Source organism: Ixodes scapularis, unplaced genomic scaffold (assembly GCF_016920785.2).
Source record: "Ixodes scapularis isolate PalLabHiFi unplaced genomic scaffold, ASM1692078v2 PGA_scaffold2__306_contigs__length_199485367, whole genome shotgun sequence".
Taxonomy (NCBI): domain Eukaryota; kingdom Metazoa; phylum Arthropoda; class Arachnida; order Ixodida; family Ixodidae; genus Ixodes; species Ixodes scapularis.
The window spans coordinates 65,229,741-65,255,734 of NW_024609857.1; the positions used below are offsets into that span (position 1 = coordinate 65,229,741).

Genomic DNA, 25,994 nt, shown 5'->3' on the forward strand with positions numbered 1-25,994 from the left:
GAAATGGCTGCACCATTAATCGCTCCGTGCGCCGCGCACTTAAAAAAAAAAAAAAAATAATTAAGGGGGGATTTTTTTTATTTTTTTATTTTTTGCAGTCTTATTACCTCTGAACATTAAATCGACGTGCTCTACGTTTTCAGAACAGCTTTCACGAACAGCGTTTGCTCAAGTGGGACCACTCTGAGGAAAACAACGTTTCTGGCCGCTACGAACTAAAATAATCAACAAATACACTCTAAAAAAAAAAAAAATCGGGTTGTAAAGTATTTTTTAGGGGTTCTTCGGCTTGCCCTCAAAAGGACTAAAAAGTCTTTTTGAGCACCCCCTAAAAGGATTCTTAATGAAATACTTCTCAGAGGTTTTTTTAAGCTACTTTTCTTATGCCAAAAGTTACTCATCGCCCGGTGGCCTTTCTTGTGCGCCAGGGAACGATAGTGTTTAAGCCGAAAGCGGTCTTCACGAGCTAAAATAGGTCTTGGGGCGTCGAAGAACCTGTCAAGGACGGATTTTGTTTTTAGAGTGTAATAGCCCGCCCAAGGGTTGTGTTTTATTGGGAAGACAAAATGTTCTTTTTTTGGGCACGGCTTGTGATTTAATACTACATTTAGCGTTTTCGTATTTTGGCCAATATTGGTGATGTATTCAGGACACATGTAAAGATTGTAATGGAGATATCAATTATTAAACGAGAAAGAGAGGAAGTTACGAAGTTAAAATTGCCTGCCAATTATTCGTTGAATTAATTACGTTAGTGCAACGACAACGGCAAAAGCTAAGAAAAAGCTTTGCCAGGAATACTCGACGTAACGGCCTGCAAACGGCTGACGATCTCGCTCATAGCGATGAACAATAATCAGAAAGGAAATGAAATAACGTCTTCCTTCATAGTCAAGAGTCAGCCATCTACAGTATGGCTCCGGGCGCAAACATGGGAGTGTTTCGTCGAGATCGCGCGTTTTTGACATGGCGCTCCGGAGGTTGCAGTCTAATGCTGATTGCCACGCGAGCATGAACGACGTGCGTAATACTGAGCGTGCACCTCAGACAAGGCTATATGCGAGGCTAGACAAGTTCCAGTTTCTCTCCTTGATCGCACCGCGAGTTCGGGGCGTTGGCTTTCGCTCTCAGCCGTCGATGGAGCGTGCTGCAACAACAACAACACCTTACTGCACGCTCCATTCTTTTGTTGTCGTCGACTTGACTTTCATTGTTTCCCGGAGGGGTTCTCCCACATCCCGAGATCTTTCGAACGGGGGTTGGGTGGAGAGCCTATCGGTTTAATTGTGTGAGCAACTTAAACCAGGGAGAGCGTTAGCCATGTAATGGCTTAAAGCTGAACTACATGGAGCGAATTACGCGACGAATAACTGACGAACGTCGCCCGAAGGCACGCTCGCTTTGCACACTACGGAGCAGCCACTGTGCTGATGCCACGCGCAGAGCAAAAGCCGCGGGGATGGAGTCCAGTCTTAACACCTCCCTGCGGAGATAGGGTGCTCATGCGGGTGCGCGAGTTGACGAATCGGAAGGCGGAAAGCGGGAGGAGAGGCTGGAGACGCTTCCAGACGATGGACGCTTTCGGTTCCTCCAAGCAGGAATTGTGCCGCAAAAGACGGCCATAAACCACGTGACTACAATCGAGCGGTAGGAAACGCTCTCACATCTATAGGCACACTGGGGTGGGGCTGCCGGCAGCATTGTCTGACGGCAGCGCTGTCGCGCGCACGATCTAGAGCTCCGCGCCCTCTGTAGAGACGCGTGTCGAACCCGTTGCGTTGCGCGCTTGTCTGCCTTCGTTTGTCGTTGTTTCCTCGCGTGTGTTACGTGCTGCTGCCAGACGGTTGCGGATGTCGGTTACCTCTCTCGCACAAACTCGTTCTGGAAAAGCGTGGCATCCGAGGAATAGACCTTTTATGCTGTACGCGTGCGCGAACACAACGCGTTTGCTGAGAGTGCGGGGCGATCGTGAAAGCGGTTTGTCTTTCGTACGTATTCATTTATTGTTTTTTTTTGCGAGCTTTGTATTCTGATTTTGGTCAGCGGCAGTATAGGAAGGCTGAATGACCGTTTTGACTGCGCTCCGGTGTATGTAGCGGTTCCAACGCTTGTCACTCGGGCAAATAAATACCGAGTCATTGGGCGGGGACGCATTCGAGGCGTTGAATGTTCCGCTAAAGAGAGCTGCTGCGCATGCTCAGAACGCGTTCCTCCGCCCAGTATAGACAAAAATGAAAGCGCACAGAAGGCGGCTACTTGAATGGTCTATACTTTCCACGTGCAGGTAGCGTTCTCCGGCAGTTCGCGCAGGCACCGGTCGTTTCGTAACGTCCCCGCTGCTAATCGGGCAGGTGCCAGGTCGGACTCGATACCGTCATTCGATCCGCGGCTAGGTATGTCTGTCTGTCTGTCTGTCTGTGTGTGTGTGTGTGTGTGTGTGTGTGTGTGTTTTTGGTGGGGGTGGGGGGGGGGGGCGCCTTTTATGGATTCTTGTAGTTAAACATTTGATTTTAAGGTGACGGAGCACCAGGACGAGCGCACAGTTTACGTATGAACGATGGCATAAATACGTCGTTTTTACTGGGGCAGTGGGACCCGGTTTTGGTGAACACGAGATCGACAGCGAGATCTAATTTGGCTCTCGCGGAGCGGGTTAATATATTGTTCGCAGACGATTCGTCTACTAACACGACTGATGAGCGCGACTTCTCTGCTACGAAGCGTTATTCGCCGACAGGGTTTAACCAGTAAAATACCTTAAAATCATCTGCTAACAAAACCAAAAAAAAAAAACGGTGGTCGTTCGCTATGAACTGTGTGCCACAGCGAAGGGATATTGGACGCGAGCAAAAATCGTACTGCTATGTCAAGTTCGAAGCGGTCGACAACACGTGCTTCTTTTGGAAGTCTCAAGTTGTTGTGCTGCCATTGCAAAGCTAAAATTTACCAGTGTATAAAGTCGCGTTCACACTGGCGACTAGCGACTTGCGGCATGCGACAAGCGACCACCGTCGTTCACACTGCGGGCGATCGGCGAGTCGCTACGGCGAGTCGCTACGGGGAGTCGCTTCTCGGAAGCTTTTGGAGGCTTTTGTAAGCTTTGGGGAGCACCCGTCGATTCTGTGCACCCCGCCTCAGCTCGGGTTCGCGTTTCGCTGCTTTTCCCTTTTCGTTGTCTCACAGCTACACATGCGTCGTCTTTGCCATATGAAAAAGACTCGTTATGTTGATCTGGGTCCTTCAGAACCATACAAAGAAGCACGATCGCTATTGTCGGCGAGATGTTTCGGTGGCGCCCTCCTATGGGTCATTCTCCTGACGTTATTACATTGCGAAAAACAAGTTAGTTTGTGTTTATATTCAGCATGGTGGAAGCTTGAAATCATTGCTCTTTGAAAGCAACACCGCCAACAGCGTCAAAATTGAAGTTCTTACATTACTCTTATTTCCGTCGACAAGATATCGCTTGCGGACATCATAGTTAGCATTCGGCAAATCGTAGCAGGCCGACAATTGCGACGCTTTCGGTCACTCATGTCGCCAATATCAACGTGCACTCGCTCGATCTACCGTGCAGCAGTACGTACCTGTCAAGACAAATCTGGTACGGATTTGCTGCCACGCCTAGGTGCCTGGCTGCACATTCGTGGCAGAGGGTGCACACGCTTATGAAGAAATGCGTATTATTTAATAGCGCTGATCAGGGAGCCGCCACAGAGACCTCCGTGGCTCTGTATCCACGGCCGCTACCGCCATCCGAGGCCACCGAGGCGGTGAACGGACATGTTGATTGATGTTTCTCCCACAGAAGCCTGGGGTGCCGGATGTAAACCAACGCGAGGCGCACTCACGTCACTTCCGAGGCGCGGCTTATTGGTTCAGCCTCCGGGTGACTCGAGGAACAGTCGAAAAAATCGCTCTGGAAGTGACTGCTCCGGTCACTTTCGCGACTTGCGACTGTCGCTTTTGCGACAAAAGTTGTCGCGCGACAGCCGCGACTTGCCAGTGTAAATGCACCTTAAATGAGCTTTAGGCACAAGCATATGAGAGACCGCGAGGCCTTTCTCGTCTAATTATGATTTGATAAGAAATTCTCACACAAAAACGCTGCCCAATCGTGGACTGGCAAACGAGTAAAAAACATTAAAATCCTAATTAGTCAATTACGATCGCCTGGCAGAAAGCTGCGACGCCACGTCCAATCACCAGCTCAGAAATCTCTAGCCCTCACCAATGGGCAAAATCGGTCCCCTGGACCGGTTTGCTGGTGCGGCGGTTTAGATACATCTACCTAGGTTCCAGCCGATTCCGCCCAGTATACATAAGCCTTGCCTGTCGTTTTCTTTGATTCTCGCTCCATACGAGTTCCCCAGAAATAACTTTACATGCCGCTCCTAAAGTATACATGAATGCGATTTGTTTAATTTGCATTTCGAGCCTGTTCACCCTCTTTCTGCGCGCAGAATCGAACTTAAATAATTGCAGCGAGAACGGGCTTACGGTAGCCATTTGCCCGAAGCGCTAGGCGTCTTTAATTTCGCGTCCTCACAGAGCCGATCACGTGACCTCACAATCCCTAACGACGAACGCCGGCGTTCCGTGTTCAAACGCGTTCGACGAATGCAGTGGAGACAAAGGCAGCTAGCTTTAGGTCTACCCACTAATCATTCCCACCAGAACTCGGCGTTCTGAAGTCCCAGCGCGCTCTCCTCTCCTCCTCTCCCTTACTTTCTACCCGCATAGCGTGTCGTAGTGCATCAACTTCTTGGTAGTCGTTCATCTTTTGTGCGAAGAGAACGCCCAAAATTGCTTCATAACCGTTAAAAAAAAATGTTCACAATTTAAGGAACGTGCCGCAGAATTGACCGTGGCACATACCGACGACTTCTCGAACTTCTGAAGGTACGTGTTTTTACTTCAGCCGTAGAGGCAAACGGATGAAAGTTGAGAAGGAGCCAACTGGCGGAGAGGCGAATCGTCTTCGGGGCGCGCGTTGCCTCTCATCGTTTTAACGAAGAAACGAATTACGAGCCATTACCGGGCTCTCGTCAGTGGCATTGCGGATGTACCGTCGCGTGTTTTCAAGGACAGTTTGTGACACCCACGGTAACTTTACTACTTGCGGGAACAATACGCGACTGCCGTCGCCCTTGGCCTCCGATTCGGGGCCTTCGAGAACAATGGGTGCTGGAGTATGTGCAGCCTGTCTTTGCGAGTGTATTTAACTTTCCGTTTCCCTCGTTAGCTATTGCGATAGTCGTTAAGAACGCACGAGTTAATCGTAGGACGTTGACGCATAGATCGCCTGTAGCGAACTGTTTGGAAACATCTAACTTGCAAGGAATTTAAAGTAACCATTAAACGAGCGTCTCACTTTCGTAAAACACTGTTTAGGACGATTTTTTTTTTATTAGCTGTACTGCAATGAACGTAGCCTATTGAAAGCGTCTGTCGTCTTCCTCTGGTGGCTTGTTACTATTGTGCACCCATTCTTGTACTCTTTGTCACTTTGCCCTGGGTTTTCAGTCGAAAGCACTTGGTCCCACCCGACTCGACTGCCCGTTTTCGGGCAGCGACAACAAGATATTTTTGTCTCACATACAGTCCCATGTGAAACGTACAATGACAACGTTTCAGTAACTATCTGTTATGCCCTGGTCCGAGTAGAGTGACTAACACATACAACCGGACGTTGACAAGCTTCAAGCACGCCTAACATGCACGCGAAGGTACCTTCGGTAGGATCGCAGTCACTGGTGCTTCACGAACACCAAGAGACCGCAAGCCTGATACAGGTACCCTCATCAAAGTCAAATTCCAAATCAAAGTTTATTAAGACAACCAACGAGGAATACAGTTGTCTGGGGGGCCGCCACAAAAGGCATCGACATGCCTCCTTGTCAGGCATCGAAGGGAGGGCCCAACCCGCCCCCTCCCTTCACGGCCAAACCATCCAGCATGCCCACACAGGATCAATGTGACATAGGACGAAAACTACTTGATCATGACAAATCAAACATAAAAATCCATAAGCAGTAAAACACACTGTATACAAAGACAAAAAACAAAGGAAATAAGTCGAGATTGTCCTCCACGCCGTGGGCTTGCTGCACATTCTTGAAGCTTTTCGGTGTCGGTTGCTTCTTCTTGCCGTTCTCGTAGGACTCGTGGATTATGATTTAATTAATCGTGCACGCTCACATTGGCACAGGCGACGAAGAAATGTCGGCTACATCTCGCGAAGCAAATTATTCTTCAGACCTTGTTCGTGACTGCCCATGTGGAGAAGTATTAATGAACCTGTTGCGTTACTTGCGTTCTGATTGTGTCGAAAGAGCCACAGTACCGCAACCAAGCGAGATAGAAAGCTTTACATTTGTGAACTCTACTCATTGTTAGCTTAAAAAAGTTTCGCGCAAAGCTCGTATGCTGTGCGAAGTTCATACAAAATGTAAATGTTCTAAGGAAAAAAAAAAAAAGAATCTGCATTTCGCGCTTGAAACTTGTTTATTTTCAGAAATCCTGTGTCTACATGAAGTATACATGGCTGTTCGAAAATATTGCACGAAGGCAAGGCAATCGATGCACTGAGTGCCGACCCACCACTCAGTTTCCAATGTCCAAAAAAAGACACTGCAATCGTGTTTACATTTGGCGAGTATGTTAACGCAGCGCAGAGTTCGGGGCAGGCGTGCATGGAGCGAAAGCTCGCTTTGCCCAACCCAAGAATCCTGGGTTTAAACCTTACTTCTGGCCGTTTCGATCTTGATGAGCATCGTATACCGGCGTGCGGTCGTGTATCGGCACAGCGTGATGCACGTTCAAGACCTCAGGATTGCAGTCGTACTGCGCTGGTTAAACTCTTCATCCACAGCGCAAATCAGTGTCGCCATACCTCAAAGGCAGACCGACCTCAGCTGCTTAATTAAACACGAACATGTAATTTGGTTTTGGTCCTCTGGTTTGGTCATGATATGACTGACCTTAAATGTTCGTACTGGTGTCTTTATTCATCCCGTGCCCCAACTTTGCTGAAAAAGTTCGTGATTTGAAAACGAATGTCCTTTTTTCGCGCATTTGTGCTCAGGTATATTTTTATTTTAGTTTTGTTTGTTTCTTCTATCGCGCCGGCCCGCACAAATGCAAGGAGAAAGAGAATGAGAGACGACAGTGCATATCGTGTGACTGGGCCATGAAATCGCGACTCCTTCCGCTGGGGCGATTCTGCGCGACCATCTGTCGTGTCTGGCCCATGTTGTTGCGAAGGCGATCACTGGAGCGTTGTCCCTGCCTCGATAGTCGCGCAACATGCTCCCATGCATGCGCGGACGCAAATAGCGCGCGCAGTGTTGCGTGTGCAAGGCTGTTTGTCGGTGCATGATATGCGGCGGGGACGGTTCTCCGCGCATGCCCGATTTGCGTCGCCCGAGGTGGTTTGCTATTTAGCGCGGGTGACGATAGGGTTCTTTGCGACATCGAGTCGAAGAGGTCTGACCGATTGCATCGTCGTCTGAAGCACGATGGATTGCCCGACGGCCGTGAGTGATGCTTTTTTCTTTGTTTCGGCACGAAGGAACGTGTTTTTTCGGCTTGTGCTGTGCACGGGATTTTTTAGCCGAAGTAAACGACGTAGTTCTATCACGTCCGGCCACTTTAATATGTTTTGGAAAGATTCGTGGTTGCTCTTGAAAAACAACTCTTCTAATAAAGGGCACCAAACTTTGACTGCACGGCGGGCTCTATATGATAGATTCCGAAGGGTGGGAAGGATTGAGAGATCTATTTTCCGTCCGGCAAAAGAGCCGTGTACAGCAAAAGCCGGAGGTCCGCTTGTGTCAGAGGCCAGCCCTCTACCCACTTGGAGACTCGGGGCGCACCATGTAGAGCACTTCGAAACTTCGCTTCGCTCGAAGCGCCATACTTCCGCGACCTTGAACTCTATGCTAAAGGACCTTGTCACTTTCGTGGGATGTACAATTGGCAGGTCTTTATGTGTTCATATCGCCATCATCAGCGTCACACTACTCTGGGCGCTTTTCGCTACGGCACATGAGATCGCAGCGTCTAATGTTTATTTGGGATGAGACGTCGCGCCTCCAGTTCGCGAGGCACACTCCCAGGTCGGATCACTGTTACGGACGTGGACCATTCCAAAAATGCACTAATTAGGCAGCCGATACCTATCGTGGCCGCCTGGTTTTTCAGGCGTTAAGACTGGCCCTGTAATGAAGTTCAGTGTGGTACCCCATGTTGGCACCGGCTATCTCGGAACAAAGGGAGGGAATGATATATGCGTCGTGAAGTAAGAAACCGTTTATAGTGCTGCGCAGTATACAGTGTGTTTGATACTAATTAAAACCAATCTATTAAAAAAAAAAACGAAAAAATAAACGTGCACCAATGCGGGGTCCGCGCAGATGAGTTGTACGGCCAGATAAATTAGCGGATGAATCGTCACGGAAAGTCTTATAACGAACTAAAATGTGTTAATTAAATTTTTAGTTATTGTAAATAAACATGTGGTTCCAATTAGAAACTTAAAAAGCACTATCGAAAACCACTAAGTGAGTGGATTTAAAAATACTTATAGCACTTGAGAAGCGCGGGGCTGTGCTGAAGTGATCACTCGTGTGACAGGCACGAGGCTAGCGGTGCGAAAAGTGCGAATGGCACAAGGCTAGTCGTGCGAATTATCGCACAGCTAGCCTTGTGCCTGTGGCTCGAGTTGTAACTTCAGCGCGCTTCCTGCGCGCTATAACTATTTGTAAAATACTAATTTAGCGGTTTTCAATAACTCTCTTTAAGTTTCAAACTGAAGCCACATGTTTATTTTCACCAATGAAAATATAATGAACACATTGTTTAGTTAATTATTCGAATTTTCGTGACGATTCGCCCCTTAAGTTATGTCCCCCTGATGACTCATATGCGCAGACAGCACTAATGTAGCTTTCAGAACTTAAAAAAAAGAAAAGTATATATATATATATATTGTTCGAATTAAAAATTAAACATCCTGTTTACGACAAAATCCACAAAGAATTACCATTTTGACAGTTTATTTTCGCGTGGTTCCGGAAATGAAGTGCTAACGTAATTCGTGACGCCGGGGACCTATAATCAGTACCGACTGGAAATCGTTCAAGAACGAGGAGCTTGTGTGGGTGAGGGAGTGAATACATCCATCTCACGAGCCTTTCCGTGCTTGATATACTATCCACTTCATCCGTATACATAGAAACGCTCTCCGCCTGTAAAAGCATTACGCGAGAACAAGTGCGCGTAGTTGATCGATCAAGAGCGAAACGTGCCTGGAGTAAGATGCATTGGGCAGTAGACCTTTTGATAAATTACCCAAGCACCAAGGAGCATGCCGCTAGTATAATGACTCGCACTGCACGTGCTGGCGTCCGCAGCAGTAGCTGTTCTATAAAGCAGATGCCTAAAGCAAATGGCATCTTGCACGCGCGTTCGTCAGCGGTTTATTTTGGGTGTTTGCTTAGAATCGTTTATGCGGTGAAGGCGAGCGCGTGTACCTACATTCCCAGCATTCTCCTTCATGCCTGGGTAATTGAAGGTGCCTCTGCCACGCGCCACGCGGAGCGCTCGTTGGTTGACAAAGCCGTCATGCACGCACGCTAAAGAGCTGCACTCTTTGGGACCAGCGAGAGAGAAAAGAAAATTAGGGGTAGGTCTCTCCACTTCCGGTAAGTTGCACTCACGGCACCACTACGCTACCAGCTGTGCTTGTGGAGCGTTTGACTTGCGATGAGGTACTTCTACCGTCGGCCGGACTGGCGACACGCCAACTAGTTTACTCCGTTCCGCCTTACTATGTATAGTCTGTTGCGTACTACACTGCGAGCCTTCTTAGCCAACCCAGCGCTGTGTGACAGCGAATATCACGTGATATTTACGGGGTGTTGCGTTGCCTTCGATGGTTCCTATTCGCGACTCCAGCGACCTATAGGGGGCGCCACCACCAAACAAACATGGCGGCTGAGTCCAGGTCGCGTCGGCTCGGCCGGGCCGCCTGAACAGATGGCGCGTTCAATTTAACAGATTTTCTTTTGTTTAATGCCCAATTTTATAGGTATTTGAACTGAGGCGGTTAAGTGTAGCCGGTGCAGATAAACTGGCAGAGCATAGTTTTGTTTTCCAACTGTGTTTTTGTTCTTTTCATGTCAAACTTTCCTTTCGGAGATTTTGTTCGAAACCGAAACTATGGGCTCTGGAGAGACGGTAATATACTAATCAGTTTTGATCATCTAAGGAAAGCGGCAATGAATGCAGAATTCTCCCACCGACAGTAATTTTCAGCCAACTCGCATGCCTCGACCATGCGACTTATCTGTCCGCGAAATCGACCTTTTGTGCGTATCCGCGTTTAAGAAACAGCTTCAGTCGTATGCTCGGTCAACAACACCGGCTGCAGGAAAATTACGAAAATTAAGCAAGCGCTTCTTGAGCCAAGGAACATGTTCACCCGCCAGCACCCCAATAAGCAGCTGATACTCGTATTTCAGTTCAGGTTTTAGTAGCAATCGAGAAGTCATTTGGACGAGCGGGTTATGTATTATATTACGTAGTATGTCCCACTAAAGCGAAATTAGTATATTCTTCGGTTTGAAATATGAGCTTAGTTAACTAGCTATTAGGTGACCTGCTGAATAAAATATATTTTACAGACAAAGAGATACTAGGTTAAACTTAACCAAGTGGTTCTAGCCGGTAGCACGGAGACGAATGCGGACAAACTGAAGAGAGTCTTGATTGGAGATTCACGCAGAACCTCTCTGCATTGAGCTTGACTTCGAATCCTGAACAGAAAAAATGAGTATTTTTGTAGTCGGTCAACCTGAGCAATGTAGACGTATATTGCTGCTGGCTTAATTCGACGGGGGTATAATATAAATATTAGAGGCGCGATAGATCATAATGCCATGACAGCTTCTAGCGTTGCGAGACGCGTCCCCCACCTTTTGAAAACAGATAATTTCCCTCATTCATCATTTGCAGCGAGCAGGTTTTCCTGAATCAAGTAATTGCGAAATCAGCCCAACTCCTTCAGCGTGGTTCAGAGGCTTTTTCGGCGAAAAGCAGCCAAGATGAATAGCCAACGCACCGACCGGCGTGGGTGGCTCAAACTTGAAGCTAATTGAACACAACCAAACTCAAGAAAAGCAGCTATCGAACCTTCCCATTCACTTGACTGCAGCATTGGTGTTCCCTCCAGTGAAATGCCTCGTCTGTCGTCCTCCAACTGTTCTACATCCTCATAAAGAAACCACTTATCAGTTACCAAGTAGTCGTCATTTTGAATGTGATTCGAGACAGACAAGAAATCAAAACGTTTTTTCCGCGATTCCTCCCCATCCAAGAAATCGAAAATACGTGATGGAAGGAAACAATCTACTGAGGTTTCGCCACACTAATGAACACTCAGGCAAACTTAAGAAATTCCCGGACCTTCGTTAAATTACATTGTTCACCACCGCGCCGACAACACGTGTCCGCGAAAGCCACCAGAGACGCGGAGGAGCGCGGAGCGACCTGGACCGGCTGGTTCCCGGTTTTCCCGCTTGGTGGCGTCCGTTTTGCTGGAGTCGCGAATAGCGTCCCAGGTCACCACCGTTCAAGATTGCGTCGGGCAGGGTTAGTTTCGCAACATCGCCGCGGTGCCGGGATTTCCTTAACTTCTAGGAGACGGGATGTCCGGCTTTGGCTGACCAATTTAGTGCTCAAGGCTGCCTGTAAATAAAAATAGCCTTTTTTTCTTTTTCATTTTGGTCACGATTTGGCGTACGGAGTCGTCCATTTTGCTGCGGAGTAGAAGCATCGGTGTGGCTACGTTTCGATTAGGAAAAGGAAGATGGAACCGACGGAAACAAGAGCACGGAATAGGGCGAACTGGCGATACACACAAAAATAAGTGAACTTCAGTTGTATGAACAAGGAGGACGTGTTCTTGGTCACGGAACAAATATTTATTGGTCTTCGGTTTGTTGGCGCAGCTCATATCCGTGAGGAAGCTTTCTTAGGCTGGGCTGTATAGAGATGCCGACCCTACAGTATTTTCACGCCAAAAGCCAAAAAACAAAGAGGGGGGAAAAATGCGTTATACAAACAAATTTGATTTTTGGCTTCTATTTTCGTTTTTTTCTACTTACATAACCGTAAAAATATGTTTCAGTGTGCATTTATTTTGGGTCAGGTTTTCAGTGCGGTATGATGTATTGTGTGCTTTGATTTTTTATTTGATAATTTTATAGAATCAAGCTGATTCTTCCGCTTTTTCGCCCCATGTCTCGCATCAAATAAACTAGGTATTGTAAATAGAGAGGTTGTTAGTTATAGGCCTCTTAACCAAGGTCCATCACATCGTTGTGCAGAAAACCACAACATCAACCCGAAGATTCTGACCTTATTCTGCGCGGAGGGATCGTGCGTCGTTTCCAGAACGCACGACGTGAACATACGCGAGACGGAGATGATACATTAGCACGGGAAGCCGATTTTCTGTGTCGTCCCACATCTCACCCTAAAGGTTTTTGAAAGGATTTTTTTTTTGTGTGTTTCATGATTCGACCGCTGTCGAATAACGAAAGAAATCAAAATAACGGAAGACGGCAGTATTGGAACTTCAATAGTCGTACCTGCTAGCTGCATCTAGAGAAGAACTATTTGGAAATGCTTAGATTGTTCAGGAAATTGTGTGTGCGTGGAGTTTGGGGGGGGGGGGGGGGATTTAGGTTGTATAAGTCATGCATGATGCACGCGCTAAAGACTGCTGGTCATCAGGCATTGGCTAGGTTGCTCCCCTACAATGCGAACCAGTGTTGTCATACGTCGCAGGCAGACCGACTTCTGGCGTTGTATACTTTTAGCGTTCAATTTTAGGCATTCCTTTGATAACCAGGTGGCACGAAAGGAAAACGAGATATTTAGTGTCCCGAATCGCGGTGGACTTTGGCAAATTGTGAATATTGTTCAGGTCCCTCGTAAGGACAGTTTTGAAAACGGCAATTGTGATATGACCAGGCTTGGACTAATAATTAGCACATTTAATTAATAAATTTGGGTTAGCTAGTTATGACTACCGAGTGTCCCCCAGGCTCGCGATAAAACGGAAGTGTCGACGTTACAAGAAGGAAGAGAGAGAAAAAAAGAGTAATATGGTATCGAAATAAGGGTAACGGTGCTGGCAAGCTAATAAATTGTCAACCTTTAGAAAAAAAAAATAAAATCATTACAAGAAAGCTTAAAAATGTTTTTTTTTTTCTTTTGTCTAGGAGTTTTATGAGTATGACCAGTGTGCTTTGCATTTTTTCTCGTTCGCATAGGATGTATTTATTTACCACAATAACTGCCTGCATTGCCGCCGAACGCATGGTTGTAACAAAATTCTGCCAGATTTGTTTTACGCCGTAAGAGTTCTTACATTTAACAGACGATGAGTGACTTTTGCCCGCAGCTCCAGCGCGTGATGCACGAAGAAACACCATCGCTCTCTCGATTCTGAAAATATTCCAAATGCCGTTTCATTGTCAGCGTGTATGTGCTGATAAACTCGCCACGTTTCGTTTGCAGCGGCGTTTCTTTCCATCCCCTTAGAAAGTTCCGATACCCCGTACCTGCCAAGGGTCGAAAGGAATCATATACACGAACGGACGCACCGTTGTGTCAGTCGACAGGCCCCGTTCCGTGATGACCCGTCCCGAACCCCGCAACAAAGAGGTGCCTCGTTTTGAAAGTGAATCGTCTTCGGACGACTCTAATTGCCGCGCTGAGGAAACGCTACCATTACGAAGCGTATGCGGCACGCTTCCTGCCTTTGTACCGCTCCGTGGTGGCGGACAGCGCTCTGAGGCCGTTCCGCGCATTGTGATCGGCCCGTCAGCGAGGCTGTAATGAGGCTCACGTGATTCGTTCACGCACAGTGTCGCTGGCAGGAGTAGAACGACAGGCAGAATCCTTCGGTTGGCCCGCCTCCAGCGTGAGCTTCCTACCTTCGATAGCGCTTCGACGTCTCGCGAGCGTCGAGCGTGCAGCCGAAGCACGACGGAAGGCAGCGCGCGTGTACTGGGAGACAGTCATCCGAAAGAAACGCCCTACCGTCCTCATCCTGTCTGCGACTATTGGCGAAGTGCGCGATCGAAAGCGTCGCTGTGGTCGGCCTTCCGCAATTGGCCGAATGCTGACTGTGACGTCAGCACAGGGTGTCTCATCGACGCAAATAAGAGTATCGTAAGAACTTCAATTTTGACGCCGTTGCCAGCGTTGTTCTCAGAGCGCAATCATTTCAAGCTTCCACCATGCGAATTACAAACACCATCGAACTTCTTGTTCGCAAAGTAATGACGTCACTAGAGGTTGGTGGCGCCCTCCTGCGGTTCCCTCTTGTGTCGTCATTACCTTGCGAACAACAAGTTCGATGGTGTTTGTAAATAGCATGGTGGAAGCTTGAAATTATTGAGCTCTCAAAGCAACACTGCCAACACCGTCAAAATTGAAGTTCTTACATTCCTCTTCTTTCCGTCGATGATAAATCCTTTGCTGACGTCATAGTCAGCATTCGGCCAATCGTGGAAGGTCGACCACAGAAACGCTTTCGATGGCGCACGTCGCCAATAGGAGGACGCAACCAAAATATCTCGCCACTAATACACTATTTCAGCGAAGGGCTTTTCTCCTATTTTCAGCGCTCGTGCTTATGGTGCGTACTTTCTTGACAGGCTGAATTGTTTGGCGTCGCCCATATTTTTTCTATATGGATCGCGGATTGGACACGACCCCGTTTTCAGCGTTCGGCTGAGGTGACGTTGAAAATTCACTCCTTCGGCCTTGTTATCTGCTTTCCGATGAACCGAACGTGCTGGGCTGTGATATCGTAAATATTAGAAATGTGTGTTTATAAAAAGGCCTGCACGCTACATCCTCGAACCGCTGGTGGTCATTTCCCACTCGGTCTTGCCAAGAGAAACACGAGAAACACATTCGATGGCGGGAAATGTATGCTGCGTAAGGTCAGCAGCAAGGCCGCGGCGGCCACCATGGCCTCATGTTGTGACGTCAATGCAAGCGGCATATTTGACGAGACGCTCGCGCAACGCTCACCTCGACTTTCTTGCCACGCTTCGCGGGGAACGTCCGTGAGCGAGGAGCGGGAGAGCGATCGAACCGTTACTAATGGGTTCAGGTCGTCGAGGCGTCGTGCTTTGATTGGGCTCCGGACGTATTATGTATGTACCTTGTGCAAATGGATACCGATTGAGGGGCGCTCTACTGAGGAAAAACAACTTTCGAAAACGAAACATATTTACGGAGTGTTTTCGATAGAAATGTTGGTTCTTTTGGATGTCGTCCGCCTCAGTAGTGTTGGGTTTGGTTGGTCAAACTGCACCGGATGGGGTTATACCATACTTCGTTTCACCGCAACTTGGCGAAGAGCCAACGGTACGGCCCCATCGATCCAACGAAAGCGCCGGAGGCAAAACACTGGACATCCCTTCAACAAAGGTACACGGGAGAGCGTAACCGAAGCAGTTGGAGAAGAAGGGAAGGAGAAGCCCCCCTCTTTTAGCCGGACCCTTTTTTGTGTGTCCCAGACGTCGGTTTTGTCCCCATCAGAGTTTCGCGCGTCACTCGAAATTCGCACAAAAACGGCTTTCCTCTTTCTCCCACCCGTGGCGTGGGCAGCACTGCGTGCAGTGAGTATAGTCACGTGCCTCTTGCCGACGCGCTGATTGGCTCACTGGGACCGTAGCCTTCGCTGTGTTTGTTGAGTTACGGGAACACGGAGTATAGGAGGTTTGAGTACAATAGACCTCTTTGATGACTCCGATAACTACACCCGAAACTCTGGCGGTTACATTTGCGCATGATGCATCGTATCGTTATTGGAGGTACCGGAACGATCTACTACAAATCAGTACTGATTGGCTCCTCCCTCGGGTAATTCGACGTGAAAAACACAAACGCAGTGTGGACGCTTCACAGACGATCGGTCAGATACTGTAAAGGCCGGTTCTCACATGCAGCGAAGCGCTGATGTAGCGCTGCTCACGTGCCGTCAGCTACTTATCGTTTGCCGTGAGCAACAGTTTTCACGGTGCGATACAAAGCTGGTGAACGCCTCTGTCAGCACGCGCTTAGCGCGTGTTCAGCGCTGTGCCTGTGGCGCTCCGCTGCATGTGCGAACAGGCCTTAAGTTCGCGCTACTCCGAGGCGGCTTTGCGTACTGGCTACGCGCTATGATGGCGTCCTACCATTTAGGTCGAATGTCTGCGAACTGGTTCCCTAATAGTCTGTTTTCTGTAATCCTCAGCGTTCGTAGGCACGTCTATATACACTCTGGTGTTGGGCTGTCGGGGGGTCCTTGCGCACGTGAAAAGGCGTCGTTTCGCCCAGTGGCGTACAAGAAAACAACAACAAAAAACAAAGGAGACAGGCGCTATGTTCTTTTTCAAGAAAACAAAGTGGCGCGCTGGAAAGAGGGGGAGGACAGTTAGTTCCAGGTAATTGCCGGTTTTCAAGGTCCCCGTGTCATTCAAAGTCGCCGGGCGAAGCTTAAATGGGGGCTCTCGGATGGGATCCAGGTTCTTTGTCATTGCGCCGTATTATTCTTCCACTTGTTCGTTGCTGCTGCGCTCGTTTGTTCTCTCGCGACAGATCGGGGGCCCGAGAAACCGTTGTTACGGCGACGACGCGCATGAAAAGCGCTCTTGGAGAAGACAAATTGTAGTGCTGACGAGCCATCATCACGGCCGGCCGAGGTCCCCACATACACCAAGGGGTCTGCGCAGAACTGTCACACTGCGTTTCGGTTGTCTGTATATGGGTAACGTTGTTGCCGAGCGGCTGTTTGTTTAAAGTGAAGAGGAGGAGAAGTAAAGGGACGGCCGCAGATTGAGCAACAATTACTGTTTCGGATCTTTGCTGCTTTTTGAAGACCGACCCGCAGCGAGAGAGGTGCTGCACCCCCGCTGCTTTCCTCGTCGCCATTCCGCTTGCCAATCCTTGTGCGAGGCCAGGGGGGAAAGGAAGACACCGCGAGAAGAGGGAGCTTTTGCCAGGCAGAAAGTTGTCTCGTGGGTCGGTTGTGTACAGCCTGGGACTTCATAACGAAGCCGGTCTATGGGGAGATAAAGCCCCTAACACCATTCACGCTTGGCATTCCTTATAGCTGGCTTTGATTTCTCTGCGAACGCGTGAAACACGTGCCACACTTGAAAAATCCGCCCCCTCCCTCCTTCCTCCCCCCCCCACACACACACACGCACGCACACTCACGCACACGCCCCCCCCCCCACGCACACACATACACACACGCAGGGCTGCACGGGAAACACTCTCCGTGCACTGGCGTCATATTTAGAAAGTAACCAATCTAGGGGCTTTTTTAATTCGTGCTATAAACGATTGCAAGCAAGATATCTGGTCCCCGCCATATCTCTGCACGTGCGGGCAAGCACACGCAATGGCAAGCCTGTCAAGGCCACGTTCACGCGCACGCAGTCGGGGCGCTAAGCTCGCAATTGTCTGTAGGCCAACACGCTGTTTACAAACATGGCCCCGCGAGGTGTGGGGAACCGCCCAGTCCCCGCACAAAGTGTGCGCACTGCGCCTGCCTACAAACCAGACTTGTATGTAGTTCAACTACTCTACTCAAGTTGCTGTAGTTTAACTACTTTTCAGAGTAGTTTAGTAACTTTCAGTTACATTTTTATTTCGGTAATTAGTAGTTTACTTTAATTACTTTTTCTGAGTAACTTCTACTCAAGTTACAAATTACTTTTGAATTTTACTGGCTGTTTTGCCTATCAACAAACATTCCTGCACAAAGGAGATAAGATGTTCGAAGATGAGCTGATCTTTGCAAAGAGGGGGAAGCATGTGGCGGAAGGGAAATGGTTTGAAAAGTCCGAACCCCCCCTCCCCCCACTGCAACAACCCTGCTACGAGGCGCGGGGAGCGAACAAACACGACGCAAGAGAGTCCGAGTAACTGCGGGATTTGCGCCGAAGACTGGCGTTTCTCTGTGTCGCGAAGCTCAAGGAGACTCACCCTTTTGACGAAAAGGGCTTGTCCCCGCTTCTCCCCAACGTACAAGCTCTCGCCCACTACAGGTGTTGCACACACTCTCTCCTCACTCAAAGGAGGCAACAAAATGCAGCACCTGCTTTGAAACTTATCTTGTGCTCCCGTAGTTTGTGCTGCACTCGAAGATTTGCGTGCTAAAGGGCAACGCAAAAATTACCTTTTTGCGTTGCTTTCCCCCCCAAAACTCAAAATATGCAGATCTTCAAAAATTCAAAGATCGTTCGAGAAACCTGTAGTAATTCCCCCAACGTGTTTATATGAAAAATAGTAAACAAACAGTGTTGGGAAATACTCTATATACATGGTAGTTAAAGTATTACTGTTTAGAAAAGTAGAAAAAATTGTACTTTACTTGAAGTACATTCTCTGAAGATGTACTTGTATTTTCCGAGAAAAGTAAAACTCCCGACATCAATGTACATTCCCCTAATTTGAAAACAAAAAAAACTGGTGGTATCGTCGTGTGAAAACGCGCTCTTTCAAGACATCATCTGGCCATTTCTCTGATTGAAGTAATGGCGGCTGTAAGACCGATGGAAATAAGTGCCTTTAAGTTCATTCTGTCAAATAGCTAGCTCGTCAGCGGGAGTAAAACAACTACTCTGCGGCGACTTGCCCTTATACGATATTTGCTGCCATTTCCGCAAAAAACTGATGCACCTTCGATTACCCCTGGAGCAATGCATATCAGGTAAAAAAACACAGTATAGGAAATGAAAGGGCATCATGAAATATCGTGTTAAAAGTGCTTGTACTTTACCTTGAAACATATTGTATTTATATACGTTACTTTAAGTAAATTGCACCCGGTGCACTTCCCTAGTAAAAAAAAATCATTTGTATGAGAAATTTCTTGTGTCCAATAAACACATATGAATCATACAAGATATATAAGAACATATAAGAACATATAAGAATCATATAAGAATTATGTGAGAACATTATAAGAATTATATAAGGTATATAAGAACCCCATAAGAAACTCATAACAAACTTCCCACTAGTTTCTTATATGGTGCTTGTATGTTCTGATATATCTTATATAGTTCTTATATAGCTCTTATATGGTTCCTATACGGTTCTTGTATGTTCTTATATATCTTGTATGATTCATATGTGTTTATTGAACACAGAAATTTCTCATACAAATGAGAATTTTCAATAGGGTTACTACTTTACTTGAAGTACATAACCTCTAATTTACTTTGTACTCTACTTCAAGTACTTTTTATGTGTACTTTACGCAACACTGTAAACAAGCGAGCGCTGTCTGAAAAATCAAGCTGAGACAGTGCTAAATCTCAAAGTATAAATGACACATTCGCAGTACATCATTGACCAACAAACAAAAAAGTACGAAAGAATTAGGCACACAGAAGCAGAACCAAATAAGCATTTCTGTGAAAAAAAAAGGCAATTCATATTTGGCTAGCACAATATCGCTAACGGATCAAAACCTCTGTATTTTCTTTTTACCCTAAAATAACATCTAAAAGTAACTTTAAAAGTATCTTCAAAAGTAATCTGCTACTTTTTTACGGTAATTAGTAATTTTCTCAATTACTGTCTACTTGAGTAATTTCTACTCTACTCAAATTACTTTTGACGTCAATACTCGGTAACTTAACTTATTTACTTTTTCGGGTAACTTTTACCTGTCTGCTACGAACCAGACTCGCGTAGAGATGATCGTTTGCGCATGCGTAGTGCCAATAGCAGCGCCACCGCAGCGGCGGGACGTCAGGGCCGCGTGTGGGTGTTTGGGATGCCTGTAATTACTGACAGAGTGAGAACGGCACGGTGTGCCATTGGACCGCCCGGCCTCCAGCACGCGCTCCACGCCTTCCGCCGCGCTTTGGCCGCGCGCTGGAGAGCAGGTCGCCTCCTTTCGAGCGTTCGCACTGCTGAAGTGGAAAGAGCCTGGGAAGAGCTTCCACTTTATTCATAACGTGTCACTGAGTACAGCACACGCTTCAGAGGCACCACCGCCATCTTGGCGCTTAAAATCATTGTTGCCAGTTGTGTGCAGCTTTCAGCGAAATAGCGGGAAACGCCTTTCCTGTATAGAATCGTGAGAGCGTGTTGGTTCATCTTGGTGTGCTAACGAAAAAGGAGACGAGGGACACACAAAAACACGTCAGACACGCTTTTTTGCGTGTCTCCTTTCGCGCTCGCATACCAAGACGCTCTTCCGTCCTCCGGACATTTTAATACGGTCAAGAGCGAAGCGATATCGGCCGAGTTTCCTTACACCGCGCGCGCCTAAAGCTCAGGAAGTCGCGTTTTCAAATGACATATGGTGACCCCGAACACCGAAACGACGGCTCCCGCGAGGAAATCGGGAATTGGAGCGCCGATACTCCAAGTGTAGCTTTTTTAGTCGCTCGAGGGATGTCCAGGTGTCTGCGGATTTGCGATGCGTCCTTCGACCTCCGCCGGAGCTCTCTGCCTGGTCCTGGGCAGCCTCCATGGCATAGAGGCGTTGTATCTGGGGCGGAATGCAGCCGTCTGTCGAACTGCCGGCTTCGTTCTTCCTACTCGGAGATGCGACCACGTCGTGCGTACTCACCGCTTGCCAAAGCTCATCTCGAAGCAGTCCGGTAAGTCACGTCGTTCGAGCTCGGTGGTCGGACGACAGGATACGACGTGCGGACACAGCTGCTAATGATGGCGGTGATGACTGCGGGCGCGATCGTCGTGTGGAGTTCATAGTACTCCTCTTACCCATCAACTCCGCCGTAGCTACATGCATGCAGTAACTGCGTCAATACATGTGTATACTTACTCATGGCGTTATCATTTTTACCACAGGCCTCATAATACTTAGTACGGGCCAACCACTTTTGAGCGGCGTCGCGGCGTTACGCAGCCAATAAGTAATAATATCGAAGTAAAAATCTGATTTGTATTTTTTCTATGTAGGCCTAGACAGGGAAGTGTGTTGAAAAGACGCCTGATATCTCCGCCGAACAATTTGGCCAGCGCAGAGGAATAGCTAACCCGGCGTCTTCGAGGCGCATAATGCGGCAATAATTAAACTATATAGCGTACGTCGATTCGAGATTGGCAGAGACGGGAATCGAAGCCAGAGAAGTTCTTGGACACACTGGGCCACGGATTATTATTTTTTTTATTACAAGTTGTTATATTTCCTAGTACAAATGCATAAAGGAGACGACGTTATAATTTTCCACTCAAAATGCACGGAAGAGACGCTCCGTGCGTCTCTTGGACTATCATGCATTGTTCATGATAGAAAGGAGAACCGTGACGTTTGATTATAATTATGCGCCTGAATCCCCGCACAACTCTACGCCAGTGTTCGTCTCGCGAGCGAGCATGCGGGCATGTCTCCCGTGTCTGACCACCACCTTCGAGTTAGATACATACGATAATGTTATCCTGGATGTATTGGCATGACTTACTCTGCTATTGTTCTTGAAGCGCGCGGACCCAAACATGGCGCCAACCAAAACAGAGGCAAACCCAACCTTACCACGTGACGGCTGAAGCTTGCCTCCTTTCGGAGGCACGCTTCAGCCGTCGCGCGTGTTGCAGCAATAAGGGGGAAATGTGGCATCCGTCCGTTTTACCGTAACTTTGAGCAACAGGCGCGAGCTCAAACCTCGGGAAGGCGTTGCATGCATCCTTGGCGCTAGCTCATGCACGTGAGCATTTTTCAAAGAATAATAACATGAAGGAGGACGCTAGGTTGTCCGCCTCCAGCGCGTGAGAGCTTCGACAACACTCCGACCTCTCGTGGACTTGTAGCGTGCACGCGTAGCAAAGAACGACGGAAAGCAACTGGTGTGATTTGGAGGCTGGGCATCCGAAAGAGACCCCCGCGGAATCTTTACTCATTGCGAACAAAAAATATACACGCGTGGCAAGGAAAGAATAGCTGATCGAAAGCGTTTGTGCGTATAGACAAGCGTTGTTTTCATCAGCGAGTGAGACACTCGATGCGAATGAACGCTGAAAGCCCCTCATTGACCTGCTTGCACTGACGTCGCATCAGGGGCCATTGGTGGCCTTGCCTCCGAGTGTGTGGTATACCTTCTCTGGAAGAACGAGTAGGAGTGACCACCAGCATCATGTGAGGACGTTACGTGCGAGCCATGTATACAAATCCCTGGCGTCGTGCGCGCGCACCCGCCGTTTTACTGGAAGGAGGACAAACCACGCAGCATACGCACAAACCCTGAAAGTGTTACCGTTATCGGAACTGTCTGTAATTGCATTTGGCTGTGGCCGTTGAGGCCAGCAGGACGGATGACAAGGACAGACCCGCGACCGCGTTGAAGGGTCACTTGGATAAGAGGAAAGCGTGCCTGCGGGTCCTGCACGACTCGCAGCACACTGTCGCGCCGACTTTGCGCATTTTATTTATTTTTGTCTTTTTTTATTTTATTCACTTTGCTCGGTTACCTCTGGGTCGGTCGGAGATGACCATCGGGACTCCTCGCGCGTGATAGCAGTCACGACCGAGAATATGTTACGTCAACATTTTTTTCTTGAGTGTGAAACGGGAAAACTGCTTAGCTTCCAGCGCGCAAATATGCGCTCTGTGCCGAAAAAATATGCCAAGGTATATGTTTCGATAAGTGCCCGCACTTGCTCTTTGTGACAATTTAGTGCAACACTGCTCTCAGCCTTAAGTTTTTTCCCCGTAATCACCGCGTGTACACTAACCCTTCAATCCCATTTTGGACGGTCCGCGAAAATCGGTTTTTCTACGTTTCGCGCTGGGATTCACTATACAGAGGTGCCCGAAGGTGGCGTATTCCTTAACTGAGAGTATGGATACGTGAAACCTTCGGAGTGTAAACGGCGGAGTGTAAACGGAAGAAAATAAAAACTGCTTTGGTCTATACTTCCTTTCAGCTCAAGTTCAGACCAGACATGTACAAGTTACTAAAGAAAAGTAATTAGGTTAAGTTACTGAGTATTGATCTCAAAAGTAATTTGAGTAGAATAGAAATTACTCAAATATAAAGTAATTGAGAAAATTACTAATTACCGTAAAAAAGTAGCGAATTACTTTTGGAGTTACTTTCAAGTTACTTTTAAATGTTTTTGTTATGGTAAAAAGAAAGGGCATAGGTTTTGATCCGTTAGCGATATTGTGCTAGCCAAATATGAATCGAATAGTTTTTTTTTTGCTTTGTTTTTTTCAAAGAAATGCTTTATTAGCTGGGCCCGCTTCTGGCGTGCCTGATTGTTTTGCTATTTCTTGTTTGTTTGGTCAATGATGTACTGCGAATCTGTCATTTCTACCTTGAAGTTTAGCACTGCCTGAGCTTGATTTTTAGACAGTGTTTGCTTGTTTACAGCAGTGGTGTGATTGCTGCGCCAATTGCGCCAAGCGGTGCCAAGGGGCTAACCCTGTTACATCCTGCTACATTTTGCCAAAATAGGGGTAATCTGCGCCAAGCCTGCGCAAAAAAAAAAAAACAAAAAAAAAAAAACAACTTCGTTCGCCTTTTAAAACCGAAGCTAAACTGAGCATCGTATTGAGCTTGCGTGTGTTATGTGGCGCAGGCTGCCAAACGACACAAGTACCCTGCATCAATTGTCCATCCGGTCCTGCATGGTTTTCTCGCCATCTAACGTTTCGCGCTCTCGTCGTCCCGTGGATCTCGTCTCGCGTCTTTTTTTATATTTTCAACAATAGACGCGGGTGTGTGCGGAGGCTCCGACGCTATAGCGTACCGGGTACCAGCCATGCCATCATGCTGTGAAACGAAACCACGTTTTTGCGTGGCGGGTGTTACCTTGTGAACTGAAGCACTCGCCCTTGAAAGCAACAGTCGTGAGAAAACTATATTTGGTCCCTGCCTTCTAGTCACCGTGGTCGCGCGACGTCGGGTGTGTCCGTCCCCACGTCGCTGCAGATATGGCGCTTTCTAAAATGAAACTAAGTACCACCGCATGTTTATCAACCTTCCTGACCTTCTTTTAAATCATACATTACTACAAAAACCTCTCTTCAACTCAAAGACTGCTGTGTCGAAGTATTGACTACCTAGGTTTCTCTCGGTAGGCTTTCTTTCGAGAGGGATTCCGGTACGTGAAAAATCTGCTGTGAAAGAAAGTTGGTGAAAAGAAGTGAGCTAAAACAAAGAAGGCAATGTATGCACCCTGAACTCGCACAGCGTGCTTGTTTGTCTCGAGTTCATTCGTTGGAAAAAGCGCTCCAAGAACTTTTTAACCCTGGTTGCGATGTGTTGCATCGATGCGTTCTGGTTCTTTTTTGCTTTTTTTTATGTGTTTAGCTTGTACCTCGTTTGCCTGCCTGACAAGAACGCGCGGCTGGCTTGTTTTTTGTCACATGCTCCAGAGTTTCATTTTGCATACAATTTTGGGAATCAGTTGGCGATGGAGCGGAGTGGCATCGTTTCGATTTCAATCAAACAGCCGTTGTCTCCGCTCGCGCGACGATGCACGCGCAACTGCAAGCCTGCTGAAGGTGCCCTCACGGGTTTGTGAACTTGATTGCACGGCAGAGGCACCAGCCGGGACACTTGCAATCCATTTTTTTCGTTTGCTTATTTTATACGAAAATCTGGTACGCCGGGAACCAGTAAAACGGTAGCAAGCGGTTTTTCGGATTTGCTCGGCAACGCTTACAGCACTGTACACTTGTTGGATGTCTCAGCAGAAAAAACACAAGCAGAAACTTTCGTCACAACACGTCAAATTAGAACACTAAAGAAGTCAAAACACAAAGCGCCCTTCATTTCTACAGTCCTTAAAACGAATTTTTTTTTTCTGAGAATATCTGTTTTAAAAGCCACTTTTGCTGCTCCGAAACACTCTCTTGGCTGCTTCAAAAGCCACATTTGCTGCTCCAGAGCACTGTTTTGGCTGCTCCGAAAGGTGCTCCAAAATGGCCTAGGCCAATCACATCACTGTTACAGTGTTGCGTAAAGTACACCTAAAAAGTACTTGAAGTAAAGTACCAAGTAAATTAGAGGTTATGCACTTCAAGTAAAGTAGTAAGTACACCGGGTGCAATGTACTTGAAGTAACGTACAATAAATACAATACATTTCAAGGTAAAGTACCAGTACTCTTAACAGAATCTTTCATGATGCCCTTTCGTTCCCTATACAGTGTTTTATTAACTGGTACGCATTGTTCCAGAGGTAATCGGCGGTGCATCAATTGTTTACGGAAATGGCAGCAAATATTGTATAAAGTCAAGTTGCCGCAGAGTAGTTGTTTTACTCTGGCTGACGAGCTATTTGGCACACTCAACTTATAAACCACTTATTTGTGTCGGTCTTATAGCCGCCATTACTTCACTCAGAAAAATGACCAGATGACGTCTTGAAAGAGGGTGTCTTCACACGACGATACGCCATTCTTTTTTTTTTTTTTTTTTTCAAATTCGGGGATTGTACATTGAAGTCGAGTTTTACTTTTTTCGTAAAGTACATGCCCAGAGAATGTACTTCAAGTAAAATACAAGTTTTCTAAACAGTAGTACTTTAAGTACCATGTACTTAAAGTACTTCCCAGCACTGATTGTTTATTATTTTTTATGTAAAAAGGTTGGGGGAATTACTAAGGTTTCTCGAACGATCTTCAAATCTTTGAAGATCTGCATATTTTATGTTTTGGGAGGAAAGGCAACGCAAAAAAAGGTTTCCTTTGCGTTGCCCTTTAGCACGTGATTCTTAGAGTACAGCACAAACTACGGGAGCACAAGATAAGTTTCAAAGCAAGTGCTGCATTTTGTTGCCTCCTTTGAGTGAGGATGCAGTGTAGTGGCCGAGTGTTCCTACGTTGGGGAGAAGCGGGAACCAGCCCTTTCTTCGAATGGGTCAAGTCTCCTTGAGCTTCGGGACACAAAAATACTCCAGTCCTCGGCGCTAATCTCTTGTGTC

The 25,994-nt window shown here is 47.3% G+C and overlaps 1 protein-coding gene across 1 annotated transcript in view; it reads left to right on the forward strand.

Moving 5' to 3' along the window:
* Positions 1-25,994, forward strand: part of LOC8036859 (NADP-dependent malic enzyme) — a 195,635-nt gene that overhangs the window by 123,357 nt on the left and 46,284 nt on the right. The gene's annotated exons all lie outside the window — the stretch shown is intronic.